Source organism: Amphiura filiformis, chromosome 19, assembly GCF_039555335.1.
Source record: "Amphiura filiformis chromosome 19, Afil_fr2py, whole genome shotgun sequence".
NCBI classification, from domain to species: domain Eukaryota; kingdom Metazoa; phylum Echinodermata; class Ophiuroidea; order Amphilepidida; family Amphiuridae; genus Amphiura; species Amphiura filiformis.
The window spans coordinates 22,996,431-23,015,076 of NC_092646.1; positions in this window are offsets into that span (position 1 = coordinate 22,996,431).

Below are 18,646 nucleotides of genomic sequence, written 5' to 3' on the forward strand. Positions count from 1 at the left end.
ACTCCTACACATGTTGGTAGCTCGCGGGTAGTAAGTTTTCCAGTCTGTTCCAGACGGCTTTTCTTCCCAGCTACATACACTTTAAGTACATATCATTAGATTTTATCAGGTTAACTTCGAGGACTGTTTTAAATACAATGTATATCAAAAAAAATATTTAAAAATATCAAATATATAAAAAATGTCAATTTTGAACTATATTTGCTATAAAATAAGTAATAAGTATGATATATTTTCGATGGTAAATATATTTTCAATTTAAAAGTTTGTAGTTTTCATAATTGCAATTTGTTAATATTATAATTATACAAAGCACGTGACCCATTCCATGTCAACTCCAGGGATGTGCACCGCAGCACCTCTTCAATTTTTTTTTTTTTGTGTGGTGGTAGATATTGATGAGAAAGTAAAATCCCGAAAATTTGAGCTTCATACTCCATTTTGTTTTCCTGTGGCATCACTTTGAAATTTAGGGGGGTCAGCATAAAAAATGTGTCGTAACGCGAAAGACGATGTTTGGAGGTCCATAAATGTATAAAGGGAACCCTTTACAACTTTTAAAAGTATGTATTAGTTAGGTTTGCATTCTCCATAGACTTGTACATAAAGTCATTAAACATGCAAAATCAAAAAACTCTATAGAGAATGCAAACCTAACTAATATGTTGAAGCCATCGAGACCCCAAGCCAATATCTCTCAGAAATGTTGTCCAAGGACATATTTTCAACATACCTGAAGTTGATGGTGGATCAAATTGTCTGACATTGGTTTTCAGGGGGTCAAAATGTACAAAAATGTACAATTGGGGTTTTGCATGGGTAATATCTCAGCTAAAAGTATTCTAATAGGCTCAATATTGGATAAGAGTAATGTCCTACCAAAGGGCTCTGACTGGCAAAAAATGGACAAAAAATTATTTTTACTTTTGGAGTTCTGACCCCCAAAGTTGGTCCTGGATGGACGAAGTTGCATTTTGAGGGCCCTATATCTTTTAAAGTAAAGAAGTTACAAGTTTTCTGATGCCAGATTTGAATTCTACACAAATAAGTATCCCAGGATACATACTTTTCAAAGTTGTAAAGGGTTCCCTTTATACATTTATGGACCTCCAAACATCGTCTTTCGCGTTACGACACATTTTTTATGCTGACCCCTTAAATTTCAAATTGATGCCACAGAAAAACGAAATGGAGTATGAAGCTCAAATTTTCGGGATTTTACTTTCTCTTCAATATCTACCACCACACAGAAAAAGAAAAAAATTGAAGAGGTGCTGCGGTGCACATCCCTGGAGTTGACATGGAATGGGTCACCGTGTATAAATCTATAACTGTAAGAGTATCGGATCATTTTGAATGTTAATAACTGTGAAACGCCGGTAGTGGATACAAGCAATAAATGTGTATATCAGGGATTCACGCGATATTCTGCACGCGATCCATGCATTAGTTTTTATTAAAGGGGCATTTCGTGATCCACAGCCTCATCCCCCCCACTTTTCTCAAAAAAAGTTGAGATTTTTATATCACTGGAAACCTCTGGCTACATAATGTTTATGTACAAAATATTTCTTGCAGATTAATTCGTTTAGCAAAGATATCGTGAAATTTGAATTTCGTTCTGGTGCACCAGAACGAAATTACAATGTATTGTCTATGGAGCAGTGTAATACACATAATCATGCATAACTCGCAAACGCAATATCGGAATCAACTGAAATTTTGGGAATATGCTTTTTTCGTGGATATGTACTGAAAAATGTCATAAAAAGAGGATGCTAGGATCACGAAATACTCCTTTAATAGAATAGCGGATAAATAAGCCTCGTCGCGTTGCTAAAATTCACTTCTTCTTTTTCATTAACTAACCTTTATTTTTTAAACTTTGGCAAAATCTCGACCGAGGTTTTTAATCAACAAGGTAGACTTTCGTGTCACTGGAATACTTCACATTATGAAGAATCAAGAAGGTAAGTTTTCATTTCACTGGATTATTATTAAGAATCAACAAGGTAGACTTTCCTGTCCCTGGATTACCTCATCATTATTAAGAATCAACAAGGTAGACTTTCCTGTCCCTGAATTACCTCATCATTATTAAGAATCAACAAGGTAGACTTTCCTGTCCCTGGATTACCTCATCATTATAAAGAATCAACAAGGTAGACTTTCCTGTCCCTGGATTACCACACATAAAGAATCAACAAGGTAGATTTTCCTGTCCCTGGATTACCACACATAAAGAATCAACAAGGTAGACTTTCCTGTCCCTGGATTACCTCACATAAAGAATCAACAAGGTAGACTTTTCTGTCCCTGGATTACTGCACATAAAGAATCAACAAGGCAGACTTTCCTGTCCCTGGATTACCTCATTATTATTAAGAATCAACAAGGTAGACTTTCCTGTCCCTGGATTACCTCATCATTATTAAGAATCAACAAGGTAGACTTTCCTGTCCCTGGATTACCTCATTATTATTAAGAATCAACAAGGCAGACTTTCCTGTCCCTGGATTACCTCATCATTATTAAGAATCAACAAGGCAGACTTTCCTGTCCCTGGATTACCTCATCATTATTAAGAATCAACAAGGTAGACTTTCCTGTCCCTGGATTACCTCATTATTATTAAGAATCAACAAGGCAGACTTTCCTGTCCCTGGATTACCTCATCATTATTAAGAATCAACATGGTAGACTTTCCTGTCCCTGGATTACCTCATCATTATTAAGAATCAACAAGGTAAACTTTCCTGTCCCTGGATTACCTCATCATTAAGAATCAACAAGGTAGACTTTCCTGTCCCTGGATTACCTCATCAGTATTAAGAATCAACAAGGTAGACTTTCCTGTCCCTGGATTACCTCATCATTATTAAGAATCAACAAGACAGACTTTCCTGTCCCTGGATTACCACACATAAAGAATCAACAAGGTAGACTTTCCTGTCCCTGGATTACCTCACATAAAGAATCAACAAGGTAGACTTTCCAGTCCCTGGATTACCACACATAAAGAATCAACAAGACAGACTTTCCTGTCCCTGGATTACCTCATCATTATTAAGAATCAACAAGGTAGACTTTCCTGTCCCTGGATTACCTCATCATTATTAAGAATCAACAAGGTAGACTTTCCTGTCCCTGGATTACCTCATCATTATTAAGAATCAACAAGGTAGACTTTCCTGTCCCTGGATTACCTCATCATTATTAAGAATCAACAAGGTAGACTTTCCTGTCCCTGGATTACCTCATCATTATTAAGAATCAACAAGGTAGACTTTCCTGTCCCTGGATTACCTCATCATTATTAAGAATCAACAAGGCAGACTTTCCTGTCCCTGGATTACCTCATCATTATTAAGAATCAACAAGGTAGACTTTCCTGTCCCTGGATTACCTCATCATTATTAAGAATCAACAAGGTAGACTTTCCTGTCCCTGGATTACCTCATCATTATTAAGAATCAACAAGGTAGACTTTCCTGTCCCTGGATTACCTCATCATTATTAAGAATCAACAAGGTAGACTTTCCTGTCCCTGGATTACCTCATCATTATTAAGAATCAACAAGACAGACTTTCCTGTCCCTGGATTACCACACATAAAGAATCAACAAGGTAGACTTTCCTGTCCCTGGATTACCACACATAAAGAATCAACAAGACAGACTTTCCTGTCCCTGGATTACCTCACATAAAGAATCAACAAGGTAGACTTTCCTGTCCCTGGATTACCACACATAAAGAATCAACAAGGTAGACTTTCCTGTCCCTGGATTACCTCATCATTATTAAGAATCAACAAGGTAGACTTTCCTGTCCCTGGATTACCTCATCATTATTAAGAATCAACAAGGTAGACTTTCATGTCCCTGGATTACCTCATCGTTATTAAGAATCAACAAGGTAGACTTTCCTGTCCCTGGATTACCTCATCATTATTAAGAATCAACAAGACAGACTTTCCTGTCCCTGGATTACCACACATAAAGAATCAACAAGGTAGACTTTCCTGTCCCTGGATTACCTCATCGTTATTAAGAATCAACAAGGCAGACTTTCCTGTCCCTGGATTACCTCATCATTATTAAGAATCAACAAGGCAGACTTTCCTGTCCCTGGATTACCTCATCATTATTAAGAATCAACATGGTAGACTTTCCTGTCCCTGGATTACCTCATCGTTATTAAGAATCAACAAGGCAGACTTTCCTGTCCCTGGATTACCTCATCATTATTAAGAATCAACAAGGCAGACTTTCCTGTCCCTGGATTACCTCATCATTATTAAGAATCATCAATGTAGACTTTCCTGTCCCTGGATTACCTCATCATTATTAAGAATCAACAAGGCAGACTTTCCTGTCCCTGGATTACCTCATCATTATAAAGAATCAACAAGGTAGACTTTCCTGTCCCTGGATTACCTCACATAAAGAATCAACAAGGTAGACTTTTCTGTCCCTGGATTACCACACATAAAGAATCAACAAGACAGACTTTCCTGTCCCTGGATTACCTCATCATTATTAAGAATCAACAAGGTAGACTTTCCTGTCCCTGGATTACCTCATCGTTATTAAGAATCAACAAGGTAGACTTTCCTGTCCCTGGATTACCTCATCATTATTAAGAATCAACAAGGTAGACTTTCCTGTCCCTGGATTACCTCATCATTATTAAGAATCAACAAGGTAGACTTTCCTGTCCCTGGATTACCTCATCATTATTAAGAATCAACAAGGTAGACTTTCCTGTCCCTGGATTACCTCATCGTTATTAAGAATCAACAAGGTAGACTTTCCTGTCCCTGGATTACCTCATCATTATTAAGAATCAACAAGGCAGACTTTCCTGTCCCTGGATTACCTCATCATTATAAAGAATCATCAAGGCAGACTTTCCTGTCCCTGGATTACCTCATCATTATTAAGAATCAACAAGGCAGACTTTCCTGTCCCTGGATTACCTCATCATTATTAAGAATCAACAAGGCAGACTTTCCTGTCCCTGGATTACCTCATCATTATTAAGAATCAACAAGGTAGACTTTCCTGTCCCTGGATTACCTCATCATTATTAAGAATCAACAAGGTAGACTTTCCTGTCCCTGGATTACCTCATCATTATTAAGAATCAACAAGACAGACTTTCCTGTCCCTGGATTACCTCATCATTATTAAGAATCAACAAGGTAGACTTTCCTGTCCCTGGATTACCTCATCATTATTAAGAATCAACAAGGCAGACTTTCCTGTCCCTGGATTACCTCATCATTATTAAGAATCAACAAGGTAGACTTTCCTGTCCCTGGATTACCTCATCATTATTAAGAATCAACAAGGCAGACTTTCCTGTCCCTGGATTACCTCATCATTATTAAGAATCAACATGGTAGACTTTCCTGTCCCTGGATTACCTCATCATTATTAAGAATCAACAAGGTAGACTTTCCTGTCCCTGGATTACCTCATCATTATTAAGAATCAACAAGGCAGACTTTCCTGTCCCTGGATTACCTCATCATTATTAAGAATCAACAAGGTAGACTTTCCTGTCCCTGGATTACCTCACATAAAGAATCAACAAGGCAGACTTTCCTGTCCCTGGATTACCTCATCATTATTAAGAATCAACAAGGTAGACTTTCCTGTCCCTGGATTACCTCATCATTATTAAGAATCAACAAGGCAGACTTTTCTGTCCCTGGATTACCACACATAAAGAATCAACAAGGCAGACTTTCCTGTCCCTGGATTACCTCATCATTATTAAGAATCAACAAGGTAGACTTTCCTGTCCCTGGATTACCTCATCATTATTAAGAATCAACAAGGTAGACTTTCCTGTCCCTGGATTACCTCATCATTATTAAGAATCAACAAGGTAGACTTTCCTGTCCCTGGATTACCTCATCATTATTAAGAATCAACAAGGTAGACTTTCCTGTCCCTGGATTACCTCATCGTTATTAAGAATCAACAAGGTAGACTTTCCTGTCCCTGGATTACCTCATCATTATAAAGAATCAACAAGGTAGACTTTCCTGTCCCTGGATTACCTCATCATTATTAAGAATCAACAAGGTAGACTTTCCTGTCCCTGGATTACCTCATCATTATAAAGAATCAACAAGGCAGACTTTCCTGTCCCTGGATTACCTCATCAGTATTAAGAATCAACAAGGTAGACTTTCCTGTCCCTGAATTACCTCATCATTATTAAGAATCAACAAGGTAGACTTTCCTGTCCCTGGATTACCTCATCATTATAAAGAATCAACAAGGTAGACTTTCCTGTCCCTGGATTACCTCATCATTATTAAGAATCAACAAGGTAGACTTTCCTGTCCCTGGATTACCTCATCATTATTAAGAATCAACAAGGTAGACTTTCCTGTCCCTGGATTACCTCATCATTATAAAGAATCAACAAGGTAGACTTTCCTGTCCCTGGATTACCTCATCATTATTAAGAATCAACAAGGTAGACTTTCCTGTCCCTGGATTACCTCATCATTATAAAGAATCAACAAGGCAGACTTTCCTGTCCCTGGATTACCTCATCAGTATTAAGAATCAACAAGGTAGACTTTCCTGTCCCTGAATTACCTCATCATTATTAAGAATCAACAAGGTAGACTTTCCTGTCCCTGGATTACCTCATCATTATAAAGAATCAACAAGGTAGACTTTCCTGTCCCTGGATTACCTCATCATTATTAAGAATCAACAAGGTAGACTTTCCTGTCCCTGGATTACCTCATCATTATAAAGAATCAACAAGGTAGACTTTCCTGTCCCTGGATTACCTCATCATTATTAAGAATCAACAAGGTAGACTTTCCTGTCCCTGGATTACCTCATCATTATAAAGAATCAACAAGGTAGACTTTCCTGTCCCTGGATTACCTCATCATTATAAAGAATCAACAAGGCAGACTTTCCTGTCCCTGGATTACCTCATCAGTATTAAGAATCAACAAGGTAGACTTTCCTGTCCATGGATTACCTCATCATTATTAAGAATCAACAAGGTAGACTTTCCTGTCCCTGGATTACCTCATCATTATTAAGAATCAACAAGGTAGACTTTCCTGTCCCTGGATTACCTCATCATTATAAAGAATCAACAGGGTAAACTTTCCTGTCTTTCTTTTTTCAGGGTCTATGAATCAACAAGGTAGACTTTCCTGTCCCTGGATTACCTCATCATTATAAAGAATCAACAGGGTAAACTTTCCTGTCTTTCTTTTTTCAGGGTCTATGAATCAACAAGGTAGACTTTCCTGTCCATGGATTACCTCAAATAAAGATTCAACAAGGTAGACCGTGTCCTTGGATTATGTACCCAATATAACATTATTAGAATCAAATTGGGAACCCAAAACAAATTAACAATATACTTTCCTGTCCTGGGATTACCGACACTTCCTCGCAAAAACACTCCAACAGCTTCTAACTCATATAAGAATCGATAGGGCCTACTTTTAGAATTAACATGATCAATATTCGACAACCTGTCCCATGACGAATCATAACGAACCACCAAGGTCGACTTTCCTATCCCCAAATAAGAACAAACAAACAAAAAATAATTAACATGGTTAAATCTTTCCTGTACCGTAAAATGGGGTAACTTCGGTCAGCGGGGTAACTTTGGTCGGTCAAATATATTTTTTTAAATGGTCATATTTTCGTACAGCAATATTGTTTTTAGTCATATTTGGTGTCAATTTGTTAAGAAATATATTTGGAAGAAATAATAGCTTATGTCCAATTTCCTCCAAATTTACCAAAAAAATCGAGATTTTTGACCAAAAATGAACATTTTTTAAACATTTTTTTTCAGAAAAATAAAAATCTATATTTGTGAGCAAGAATGTGTGCTTGATTAATTTTGCAAGGGGTCAAATGTCACAAAAACAACAACTTGCCCTTATACAGCGAAGATCATTTTTTAAATTTTTTTTAATGTAATACTCTGACCAAAGTTGCCCCAAATTACGGGGTAACTTTGGACAGGATATTTTTTAACCCCTAGGGCACCCTTACAAAATTATTTTGAAATCTCTTTCAATTTCAAGGTGTAGAAGGCAACCCTAATGTCATAAAAAAGAGATAATTAGAAATATTATTGGTTTTGTTGGAAGCAGTGGTTTAACAACTCTGAAAAGTGCCCAAAGTTACCCCATTTTTATTCAGGCAGTGGTATACCAGCGCCAACGTAACCGCCCTGGTATTAAATGGTAGTTTTGTATTTTCCAACGCCACCTATATGTTTGGGTCCCTCATTCCCACACCACTCCACGCCATACATAAATTATGCCAGTCACATTTCCCCAATATGAAATTTTTTTAAAGTAAAATTTTAACTTTAATTTTACTTCATTAAAGTTTGACGGAGGCGGCGTTCGAACTCACGGCGGCGGACTGCTTTGGACACACTATGAACCCAGCGCCTTAGACCACTCGGCCACTTGTCTAATTGTCTTGTTGGAATTCATTTGAAAGTTATTTGAAGATATAATCGCAAAGTTCAACACAGGCCTACCACGTGACAAGCAAAGGCAGAAAACGTACCATATTTTGGAATTTTATTTGCCTAAAAACATTTATGTGTATTATTAGCGCTCAATTATTGTTAACTGCGTGTTTTATACAAAAAAAAATCCATCAATAAACATGATAACTGGGCGTCTATATGGACAATACATTATATCGATTTTGACACGTGCTTGTGTCTCAGTCCCGAGGTCTCAGTACATTTCCATGGTCAGTAAAATACTATAGAGGAAAACCTACCATTTTCTTGTATACTCGTTCGATGTTTTGATCAAGTATGTGAATATTCGACATTAGACCCAAAATGTTTTTTCAGGAAATAAAATTTTAAATTACCATAAAAACAAAACAGTAATCTTTGGTTGGGTCTAATGTAATATTCACGTAGGATTTTCACCGTTTTTTCTATCCTTATTCTTGCTCAATTAAAAAAATATTTTGGCGTAGGCTATATAAAATTGAAATAAAATTCTCTGCTTCTTAAACGACATCAAATGTGCCACAATTGGGTATCACGAATCGTTATATATGATGTGCAGTTAATATTCATATTTTTTTTAATACAGAGGATGCTTCAGTTTTGACAGGAAAAATATTTTCTTGAAAACCCTCTCACTCGGTTATTTTAAAAAGGTAACCACGCTTCCCTAGAATGTGCAATAAATTAGCATTAAATTTTTTCTTATTCTAACAGCAAGCGTTTCTAGAATGTATTATGGCGAAATGTGGTGTACCTCATTCCTGATACATAAACCTCACACCCTACGCCATACATAAATTCGCCTAGCCCCATTTCCCTAAATATGAATTTAACAGAGGTGGGATTCGATTCAAACCCACACCGCAGCTAGCCGCTATCAAACAAAAGGCGCAGGATTGGTTGTTTAGGTACATTTCCCATACTGTACTTAAGGTATAGGGAAATTTTACATTTTGCCACACTTATAAATAGCACAACAACATAAATAGCTAGAAGTATATCGCCAGTGCCGGGCGTAACTAGGGTTGGTAGCGCCCGGGGCAAGAAACAAAATTGGCACCCCTACCCCCCCAGAATATCTTAGATGCCCCCCCATTCTTGAAATTTTGGACAAATAAGGCCTATCACTAATTAATTTTGGTTACTAGAATTTGAATACCGTACTGTCTTAAAATGTTCTTTCAATTGATTTTGTGCTGGCGCTCGAAGCGCACAAACATTTTGACTATTATCGCTCAGGCGCAGAATCCATGCTAAATTGGTCATAAAGGTGGCGTCCGGGGCATGTTGCCACCCCCTCTGGTTACGCCACTGGTATATGCAATTGACAAGGGTTAAGGGCTTTAACGTAGGCCTACCTGCTATCATAAGCAATTATGACATGATCCCGAAGTCCCTTCTAGCCGTCAGCAATGTGTGCGATATTATTATTACTTAGAATCTTTTTGGGCGAAAAATGCAAAGCATTTTTCGTCCTTATTGCGATGGGTTTTGGCATACTTATTTCCTCACAGCGTTGCAGAATAAAAATAAAATAATCGTGCTGTCTATGTAATCAGGAAACTACAGAGGCGATAGTGTACATTTAAATTTGTCATTACTACTTCATGTTGATATTCAAACAGTGCTATAAAGTTGTCTTACCAAGGAATGTGTTTATATAAAAAGAAATAATTGTTTTACAACTTGGATGAACTAGAATTACTTTTATGCAAATCCGAAAATTGCAACAGATATTTTTCATTGCTTTAAGATTTAGCGGTATTGCCAGATTGTACGTACAGTTGGGCTACATTAATAGCCTCATTATAGTTTTATTGATACTGGCAAAATACTTGCCTGTATGTGCTTGTTGTTCTGCTTTTAATGATACTTTAAGCACACAGTCAATTAATTTATGTCAACATGACCTTTTCATGAGGCTGTGTTTATATCAAACACAACCTTGAGTAAATTAAAGAGAGTAGGCCTACTTAAGGGATTTGGAATGGGCGTTTCGATATTATTTTTTGTGGGACATGAGAGCACATCAGACATTATGGAATTGCATTCCTAATACGAAGAATGTCTTTCTGATATCAAATAATTTTCATTTTTTGAAAATCACGATGTAATAGTAGGCCTACAAATTTTATGACAAATTATTAAAATTTGATATTTTTCATATTTTTGATATATAACAGTCTTCGAAGTAAATTTTATAAATCTAATGACATATTCTTAAAGTGTATGTAACTGCGAGGAAAAGCCGATCAATTGACAAATTTTGACCTTTCATATTGAAAATATGGACTTTTTTCCCAAAATTACCTAATTTGTTTGTGTTTTGGGAAAAAGATCCATATCTTCAATACGAAAGGTCAAAATTTTCAATTGACGCGATTCCAAATACAGCGCGCCACCTACGATCACGCCTGGCTGATCAACTTCGCGCAGAGCATCATGGGTAAAAGTCGACATCCATGACGCATCGGCGATGAACCATCGACCCTGGAAACGTAACGAGTGTTGCTATCGATTACTCAAATTTGTTTATTTACGTTGATGATGATCAGCTGTTAAGGGTTGTGTTTAGCTATTTCAGGTGGGTAGGGGTAGAAAAAAGATTATTGCCATTTTGACCAAAACACGTGAGTATTTATGATTTGCCAAACAGAAACTAACAGAATAATACCTAAAAGTATCACTTTTTAATCATTTTGTCATAAATACGACTTTCCACCATTTACAATTATTTGTACCGGGGTGTGCCTGTTGTCAAGTCGATCAAGATTGTGATGTAACATTCCGTACAGAGGGTAATCAGTACGGCGTGAAAAGTATGGCTTCTATTCAGTATCGAAGTTACGTAATGTTACTATGTCAACGGGATCACGCGCTTGAGTTATGAACCACGATCGAAACAATCACCACACAAAGTATATGGCACTTGAAGGCATATCAAAATAGCGTGATCCGGTAACCAAGAGAATTACGTAACCACTTCGATGCTGAATAAGGTTACAATAAGGGAACAAACCAAAAGATCGATGACGTCCAATAAACGTAACTAGTTTCGTTTCTCAGCCGACCCCTCCCTCCATGCCAGAAACGTAATAATGAAATGTTGGAAATTTTGACATAATAATAATAATGACACATTCTTCAGACCGATGTTTTTGTACAAACGTAATCGAGTATTTTTACCCCCTACCCCTTAAACGAAACTGGTTTCGTTTATAAGACGTTATCGATTTTTGGTTTGTTCCTAAAACAGGTAATAGGTATGAATGGCCGTGTAATCGATCTAGAGAAACCTGTCTCGCTGTCATCTTAAGCTGCATGGGTGTCCCAGAAAGATCCATACCGGGAAAGTTGAATTTTGTAGGTAGCATTGTTATCAGTCGTATTGTTTTGAGTTCTAAATATTACATATATTTAGCTTTCTTGGTAATTTAAGATTTTAAAGATCGAATGTTTCTAAAATAAATTACAGAATATTGCGTACAATGGTGAAGTTTAAGTTTTGACAATACAATCTATTATGAAAATAATGAACTAACCGTTCAGCACAAAGTTATTTGGAAAAAGTTTTGCAGCTAATTTTGTTATGATCTATCGATTACTAGCATGCATGGTATAAAGGATTTGTTAAGCTTGATTGACCTAATACTGCATGTGTCGTTTCGAAAATAATGATTGCGGTGTGTGAGTTTCATCATTTGAAATGCCGGCAGAGATTGATTTAGGGGCCTATTATAAAAATATTATAGAGAAGATTCGTCCTTGTGCCACAGCATGTATTTATGTCCCTATTGGCAAACACACAACTAGGAAAAGGTGAAGATTACATTTGCAGCAAGTTTTTCTTAAACAAGTTATACCCTCTATAAGAATTACATTTTTGGCGTAAAATTGATCGTAAAATTTTTTTTTAAAATTCAGCACAAATATCGGGACTAATATTGAAAACACATGAAAAAGGTCACTTAAATCAATATTAAGAATTATTCAGGGTTTCAAGCTCTACATTTGTGCCAAATTTGGTGTATCTCCTTTGACAACTGAATGATTTCTACACTATATTGCAAAGTACGTCTACGTCTGGGCGATAGTGATAAAGCAGGTCAATGTCTGGTGCTTATGAAGCCTGTGCTGTAAGTTACACACGTGCAATTTTTGTCCAGTTTTAAGAATATCAATATCACGCCAAAACGAATCAAGTTTTTGAAATGAAAGTAACACAATAAGTAGGTGACATTTATGTCATTAGAGAGCTTGCGAAATGACGTTACTTTAACTTTAACGTCTAGAGGATTATAGAGGATTATGTATTCAAAACCAAGGTGGTTTTGAATACATAATCCTCTGTAATCCTCTAGACGTTAAAGTTAAAGTTAAAGTAACGTCATTTCGCAAGCTCTCTATTGTATTCCATGTATACCGGTACTAAAAATTAAATACACTGTTGATTAATTTTTCAAACACGGTATAGATCATTCTGGAACACCCTGTATCTCAGAACTGTCCTTCAACACAGGTGGTAGTATACGGTTATATTGTTCCGGTCCATTTATGACATAGCCATCCTCATTTTAATACATGATAATACAATAAAACATGAGATCGGTTTGAATGGTTGTGGAATCAAACTAGAGACCTGTTCCTTTGTCACCTTTATAGACCTGATAAATCAAGCGGAACGATTCTTGTCATATCGTTTTACAGAATTGGTCGTATTGCCAGCGCTGCAGTGTTAGTATTAACTTTGGGCTTCTTATGAATTGACTGTCAATATCTTATACTAGGTATACATTAAAACTCAAACGGGAGAAAGAATCGCGCATACGCATGTTAGAACATTTTCAACAATGTTTTAAAATTGTATATTACAATGTATTTACATTAACATTGTACCCTAAATAACATGGACATTTGGGTGATATGTTGATGTAGTTACGGGCCATATTTAGTGCCGATTTGTCCCAATTTGCTTTTGACTTGCCTGGCAACACTCCATAAAATATGGCTAGTCGTGTGAAGACAAAGTTGAAGACCTATAAGGAGTTATATTCGTTCTCAAATGGAATCATTATGAAGATCGTAAGTAAAAGTAATATAATAACATAGCGCTATTAGCTCGCCTATGAACCTTGATATTCGTTAGTTAACCGGATAAATAACTTCGGCAAAACTGACAAACTTGTAGGCCCCTACCAAAATTGGCGTTAACTCGTTACTGTCGAAAATGTACAACATATGGCTTCCGTGAATCTGAAAATATTGATATTTCAAAATTGGTTAATTGTATTACCATAAATCGAACACGGACATGCAGGATGGTATCTCCAGAAGTCTTTTTGAATAAAAAAATGGAATTTTGTTGAATTTAGAGTAACAAAATAACATGCGCCAGACAGTGGTCGACGAGACTGTAAAATCAGGTAGAAGTTTGTATGTTGACGAGCTTCGAACATGCCTTCGTCGCATTCCGAAGTCACAAATATCTATCATAATTCTTATTTCAAGGTCCTGTAAATACCTCAGCAAAAAGATAGGGTCATCGTCCAACACGGACTGCTCGAAAAGAGTTCACCTATAAAAAACTGCGTGGGCTGTTATGCGTCGTTATATGTACAGGCATATTTGAAGAATTTCCTATCAACTAATAATATTAAGATTGCTAAAATATTAATCTAAAGACTTCAATCTTTCATGTGCACCATAAATTTTGCACCTGAGATAGATATTGCTAGGCAAAATTTCACAGCAAACATTGCAGTTTTCTCCCATTTCGGAGATATTTGAGACAATACAGCTCGACCCCTTAATTCAACCCTCCGACGATTTTTTTTCTCCAATTCTGCCTCCTTTTTAAAGTTAATTTCGACAGTCATGGTTTAGGCCTACCGGTATAGGCCTACCTCTGTGAATGTTCAGAGTGTTAGGCCTATTCCCACACAAGATAATGGCCATCAATTAAACCCTTATTTTCAAACTTTTCCGAACTTTCCGAGGTGTTGGGAAAATACTTTAGGCTCTCGTTTACAAGAAAAGAAAACACTTTCAGGTCTTTAAGCTTTGTTGTAAGCATGGTAAGAAGGCCAATAATAGACTTGATTAAAAAAATATGATTGGGGATAGGCCTACTTTAGACCCTCATGCATATCCTTAAAAAAAACCAATTTTTAAACCTTGTTCAATATTTAGAATAACGAAATATTCAATACATATTTTAACAGCATGGACAGCGTAAAGTATATATTTTTTTTATGTTTTTTTTTCTGCCTCCATTTTAAAGTTAATTTCGACAGTCATGGTTTAGGCCTACCTCTGTGAATGTTCAGAGTGTTAGGCCTATTCCCACACAAAATAATGGGCATCAATTAAACCCTTATTTTCAAACTTTTCCGAACCCGATCCGAGGCGCTTGGGAAAATACCGGTACTTTAGGCTCTCGTTTACAAGAAAAGAAAACACTGAAAAATCAGTGATTGGGGATAGGCCTACTTAGACCCTCATGAATATATCCTTTAAAAAAACAATTTTTAAACCTTGTTTGTTTTAAGTAAAGGAGGCCTAATTCTCAATTTTTAGAATAACGAAATATTCAATACCGGTACATATTTTAACAGCATGGACAGCGTAAAGCATTTTTTTTAATACGATTAAAACGTTTTCGAATTTCAAATGTACTCTATTCCTATTCAACCATCTACGGTTAAAACTCGATGTCTCTGATCGACCATCTAGGCCTATAAACCTGATGTCAAAATGTCAATTTTCGAGTTTGGGTAGGCCTATAATAGAAAATGCTTTTGATACAAGACAATTTCAAACAGGAAATTTAATCTAAATCTTTTTTATTTCTTGTTTGGATAAATGTTCCCATAATTATACCATGCGTGATACATGATTAAGACAAAAGCTTTTGGTTTTCATAAATGTTTTGAACGCTTGTCTTATTTTTATTATTATTTTCCTAACCTAGGCCTATAGATGTTTTACATTTATAACCTTTTTACAAACTTGAATAGATATGAATTAATTGTTTTAAAGCATTTTTCGTGTGACGTTTTGAAACGCTCTTTGTAGCATGATGTAGGCCTACTGTATGATCACGAAAGGTGGTAAATTTAGAAGCCATTTCCTTCTATAGCCTATAGCCATAAACAAAACACTTTGGCCCCAATGTATAATGTCGGGAGAAAATATATCAGATATAGCCTACTTGCACTAAACAAATAAACCTGTTAATTTTTAAAATAAACTCTTGTGGTGCAATTCTGTCAACAAAATTACATAGGCTTATGAACCGGGGGCTGGGGGCTCAGCCCCTCAATAAATTTGGTGCGGGGCTCGAATAGGCCTACCCTTCTGTATGAATAGGCATGTTTTCACTGATTTTCATTTAGGCCTATAATGGCCTCCAAACTACATTGTTAAGCTACATTGTTAAGTTATCTTGTTTTGTCCCTTATTGTACTGTATATTCTTCACCGTAAATTGGTGTGTGTGTGTGTGGGGGGGTGTCCTGGTTCGCCCTTCAGTCTCAAATGAAGCAGGCCTAAACAATGCGTTCACCCCTCCAATAACATGAATAAAGTCCATCCCCAGATTTGACCTCTTTACTTTGTAGGTTGAGTCCTTGATCCATGGGCCTGATCCATTATTTAATATGCAAGAAATGTCGACCCTCCGAATTTAAACCTTTCCAATTTGGCCAAAGTCCACAATGCCGTAAAGGTTGGGCTACACTACAGTTCAGTTCTTTTCACAGTGTTGACTTATAATTTCATGAGAAAGAAAAGAAAATGGGAAAGATTTTAATCTTTCCCATTTTCTTTTTCTTTTTAAAAAACATGTATAGGCCTAGGCGTTTAAAATTGCCCAATTGAATATTTAGTCGAAACAGTTTTTGATTTTTCAATGTTGTGCCGACCGATATTATATGACAAAAAAGAAACTCATTCCAACCAACGTGTGCTATTTTAATTGGGAGTAGGCCTAGGCCTACATTAAGAGTAAATTTCTTTGGGTTATGAAAAGGGGAAATATGAAATAAAGATGGTATGACATGCAAGAAAGCGGAAGTAAAAATAAAATATGAAAAAGAAACATGAATTAATATTAAAATCGGGCATGACAATTGTCAAATTTAAACCTTAATTGTGACACGATCTGGTTCATGGGGGCAAAAGAGACATTTTGAAAATTGTGTTACTGTGAAAACACCAAAGGTCTAGCATACTTGGTTCTAAAGTTATGGAGTTTTTCATGCATATTTTCTATGCATGCAGTTTGAAACTTTCTTCATCTTTATTATAATGCTAGAACTTTATGAGGTATTGTTGAACTTATGCATTAAAGTCTAAAATTGAAATATTAACAAAAAATAAATGTTATTTTTAGGGCCTTATGCGGTAGGCTATGCCTACAAAGTGTTTTTATTGTGATCGTAATTTTTTTAATGTTTGATAGTATAAATACAATTAAAAATACAAATTTAGGCTAAAAATATAAAAGGACAAATGAAACAATTACAATAATAACAAAAACGGCAAACCAATGTGATGCATGTTTATAAGTAATGAGACATTAAGAATCTTTTAAAAATTTACTTGAATTTCTTTGCGGTAGGCCTATCCCGCGCGGCGGGCCGCTATAAGCGCTTCGTGCAAAAAACCCATTTTAGAAAATGTAGGCCGATTACAAAAATGCCCCACCTATTGTATGGATGTTGGTGTTATATTATTATCGTATTGAACAAACAATAAATTCAGAAAGAATTAAAACAATTAATAACCAAAATAAAACCTATGCGTTTTCCATTAAAAAAAAAGGACAGGCCTAGGCCTACTTCGCATTGACTAGGCTCGCGCGTATCGGGCTGAAAAGCATCGCAAAGTTTAAAAACAAAAAGGGCGGTTTTAGAAAATGTATAACAAAAAGGAAACACCTAGTATCAACGTCAAGTTTGCAGGATTTAGAAAAGGACATCTGTGAATATCAAACTGCAATATTTCACTTCAACACAGAAAATCTCAAAAAATTTCAGAAAGTACTATAAAACATTGTGTTTTTAGAGTAATAATCACAATGGTCAGCTATGGTTGATGAAAAACTGTCGACCCCAAGCCAATTTTCACTGCCGTCGTTGGTGGCGCGCTGTATTTGGAATCGCGAGAATTGATCGTCGGCTTTTTCATCCCACCTACATACACTTTAAGTAAAAATCATCATTTGCGAATTTCAAAAAATCAAAATTATTTTATATCAAAAGGAAATTCTTCGTATTCAGAATGCAATTCAACATGTCTGATGTGCTCTAATGTCCCACAATAAATACTGTCCGAACGTTCATACCCCATCCCTTAAATGGGGAAACTTAGGCAGGCGATAAAGAGAAAATATATTTACTTTACCACTTATGGATCCTGTCAATTGAGACTTAATGTCTGTTAAGTGAGGGCTGTTATTTGAACAGTTATGGGATTACTTACGTTTATGAACATAGAGGATGTTACGCTTATGAACATGATTTTCAACATCAATATTGCTAGTATGTCAACAAATGAAAGTTCTGTAATTTGTTGAAATTCTTTAATACTAAATTATTTTGAATGTCATCAAATTGTAAATCTCTAGTCACATTTTCGATGTATTAACAACTAGCTATGTAGCAAAGACGTTAACTTCATGTACAAAACATTAACGCTCTTATTTTGTAAACATTGTATACCCATAGCTACATTAATCAACAATAAATGTTCTGTATTATTGTTCCTTATTCGTTTGTAAACACTTTATTTCATAAACATAGGATACCCAAAGCTACTTATTATGCTAACAATGAACGTTCATTGACTGTTAGGCTAAGTAAACGTTACAGGATAATATGTATTCAAATTCTGCCTCAAGGTTCCTGCTTAAATTGTGTTCAAGAATCAACTAAGATTTATTTGGCCCACCTTTTGCCAGTAAATAGGCTGTCATGAATTATCCAGTGTATTTTTATTATACGTGCCCGGTCTTATCACTTGGTACACAATAGCTCACCAATCTGAAAGCCTGTTTTACTCACAATGGTCAGAATTAAATAGCCAAAATGATT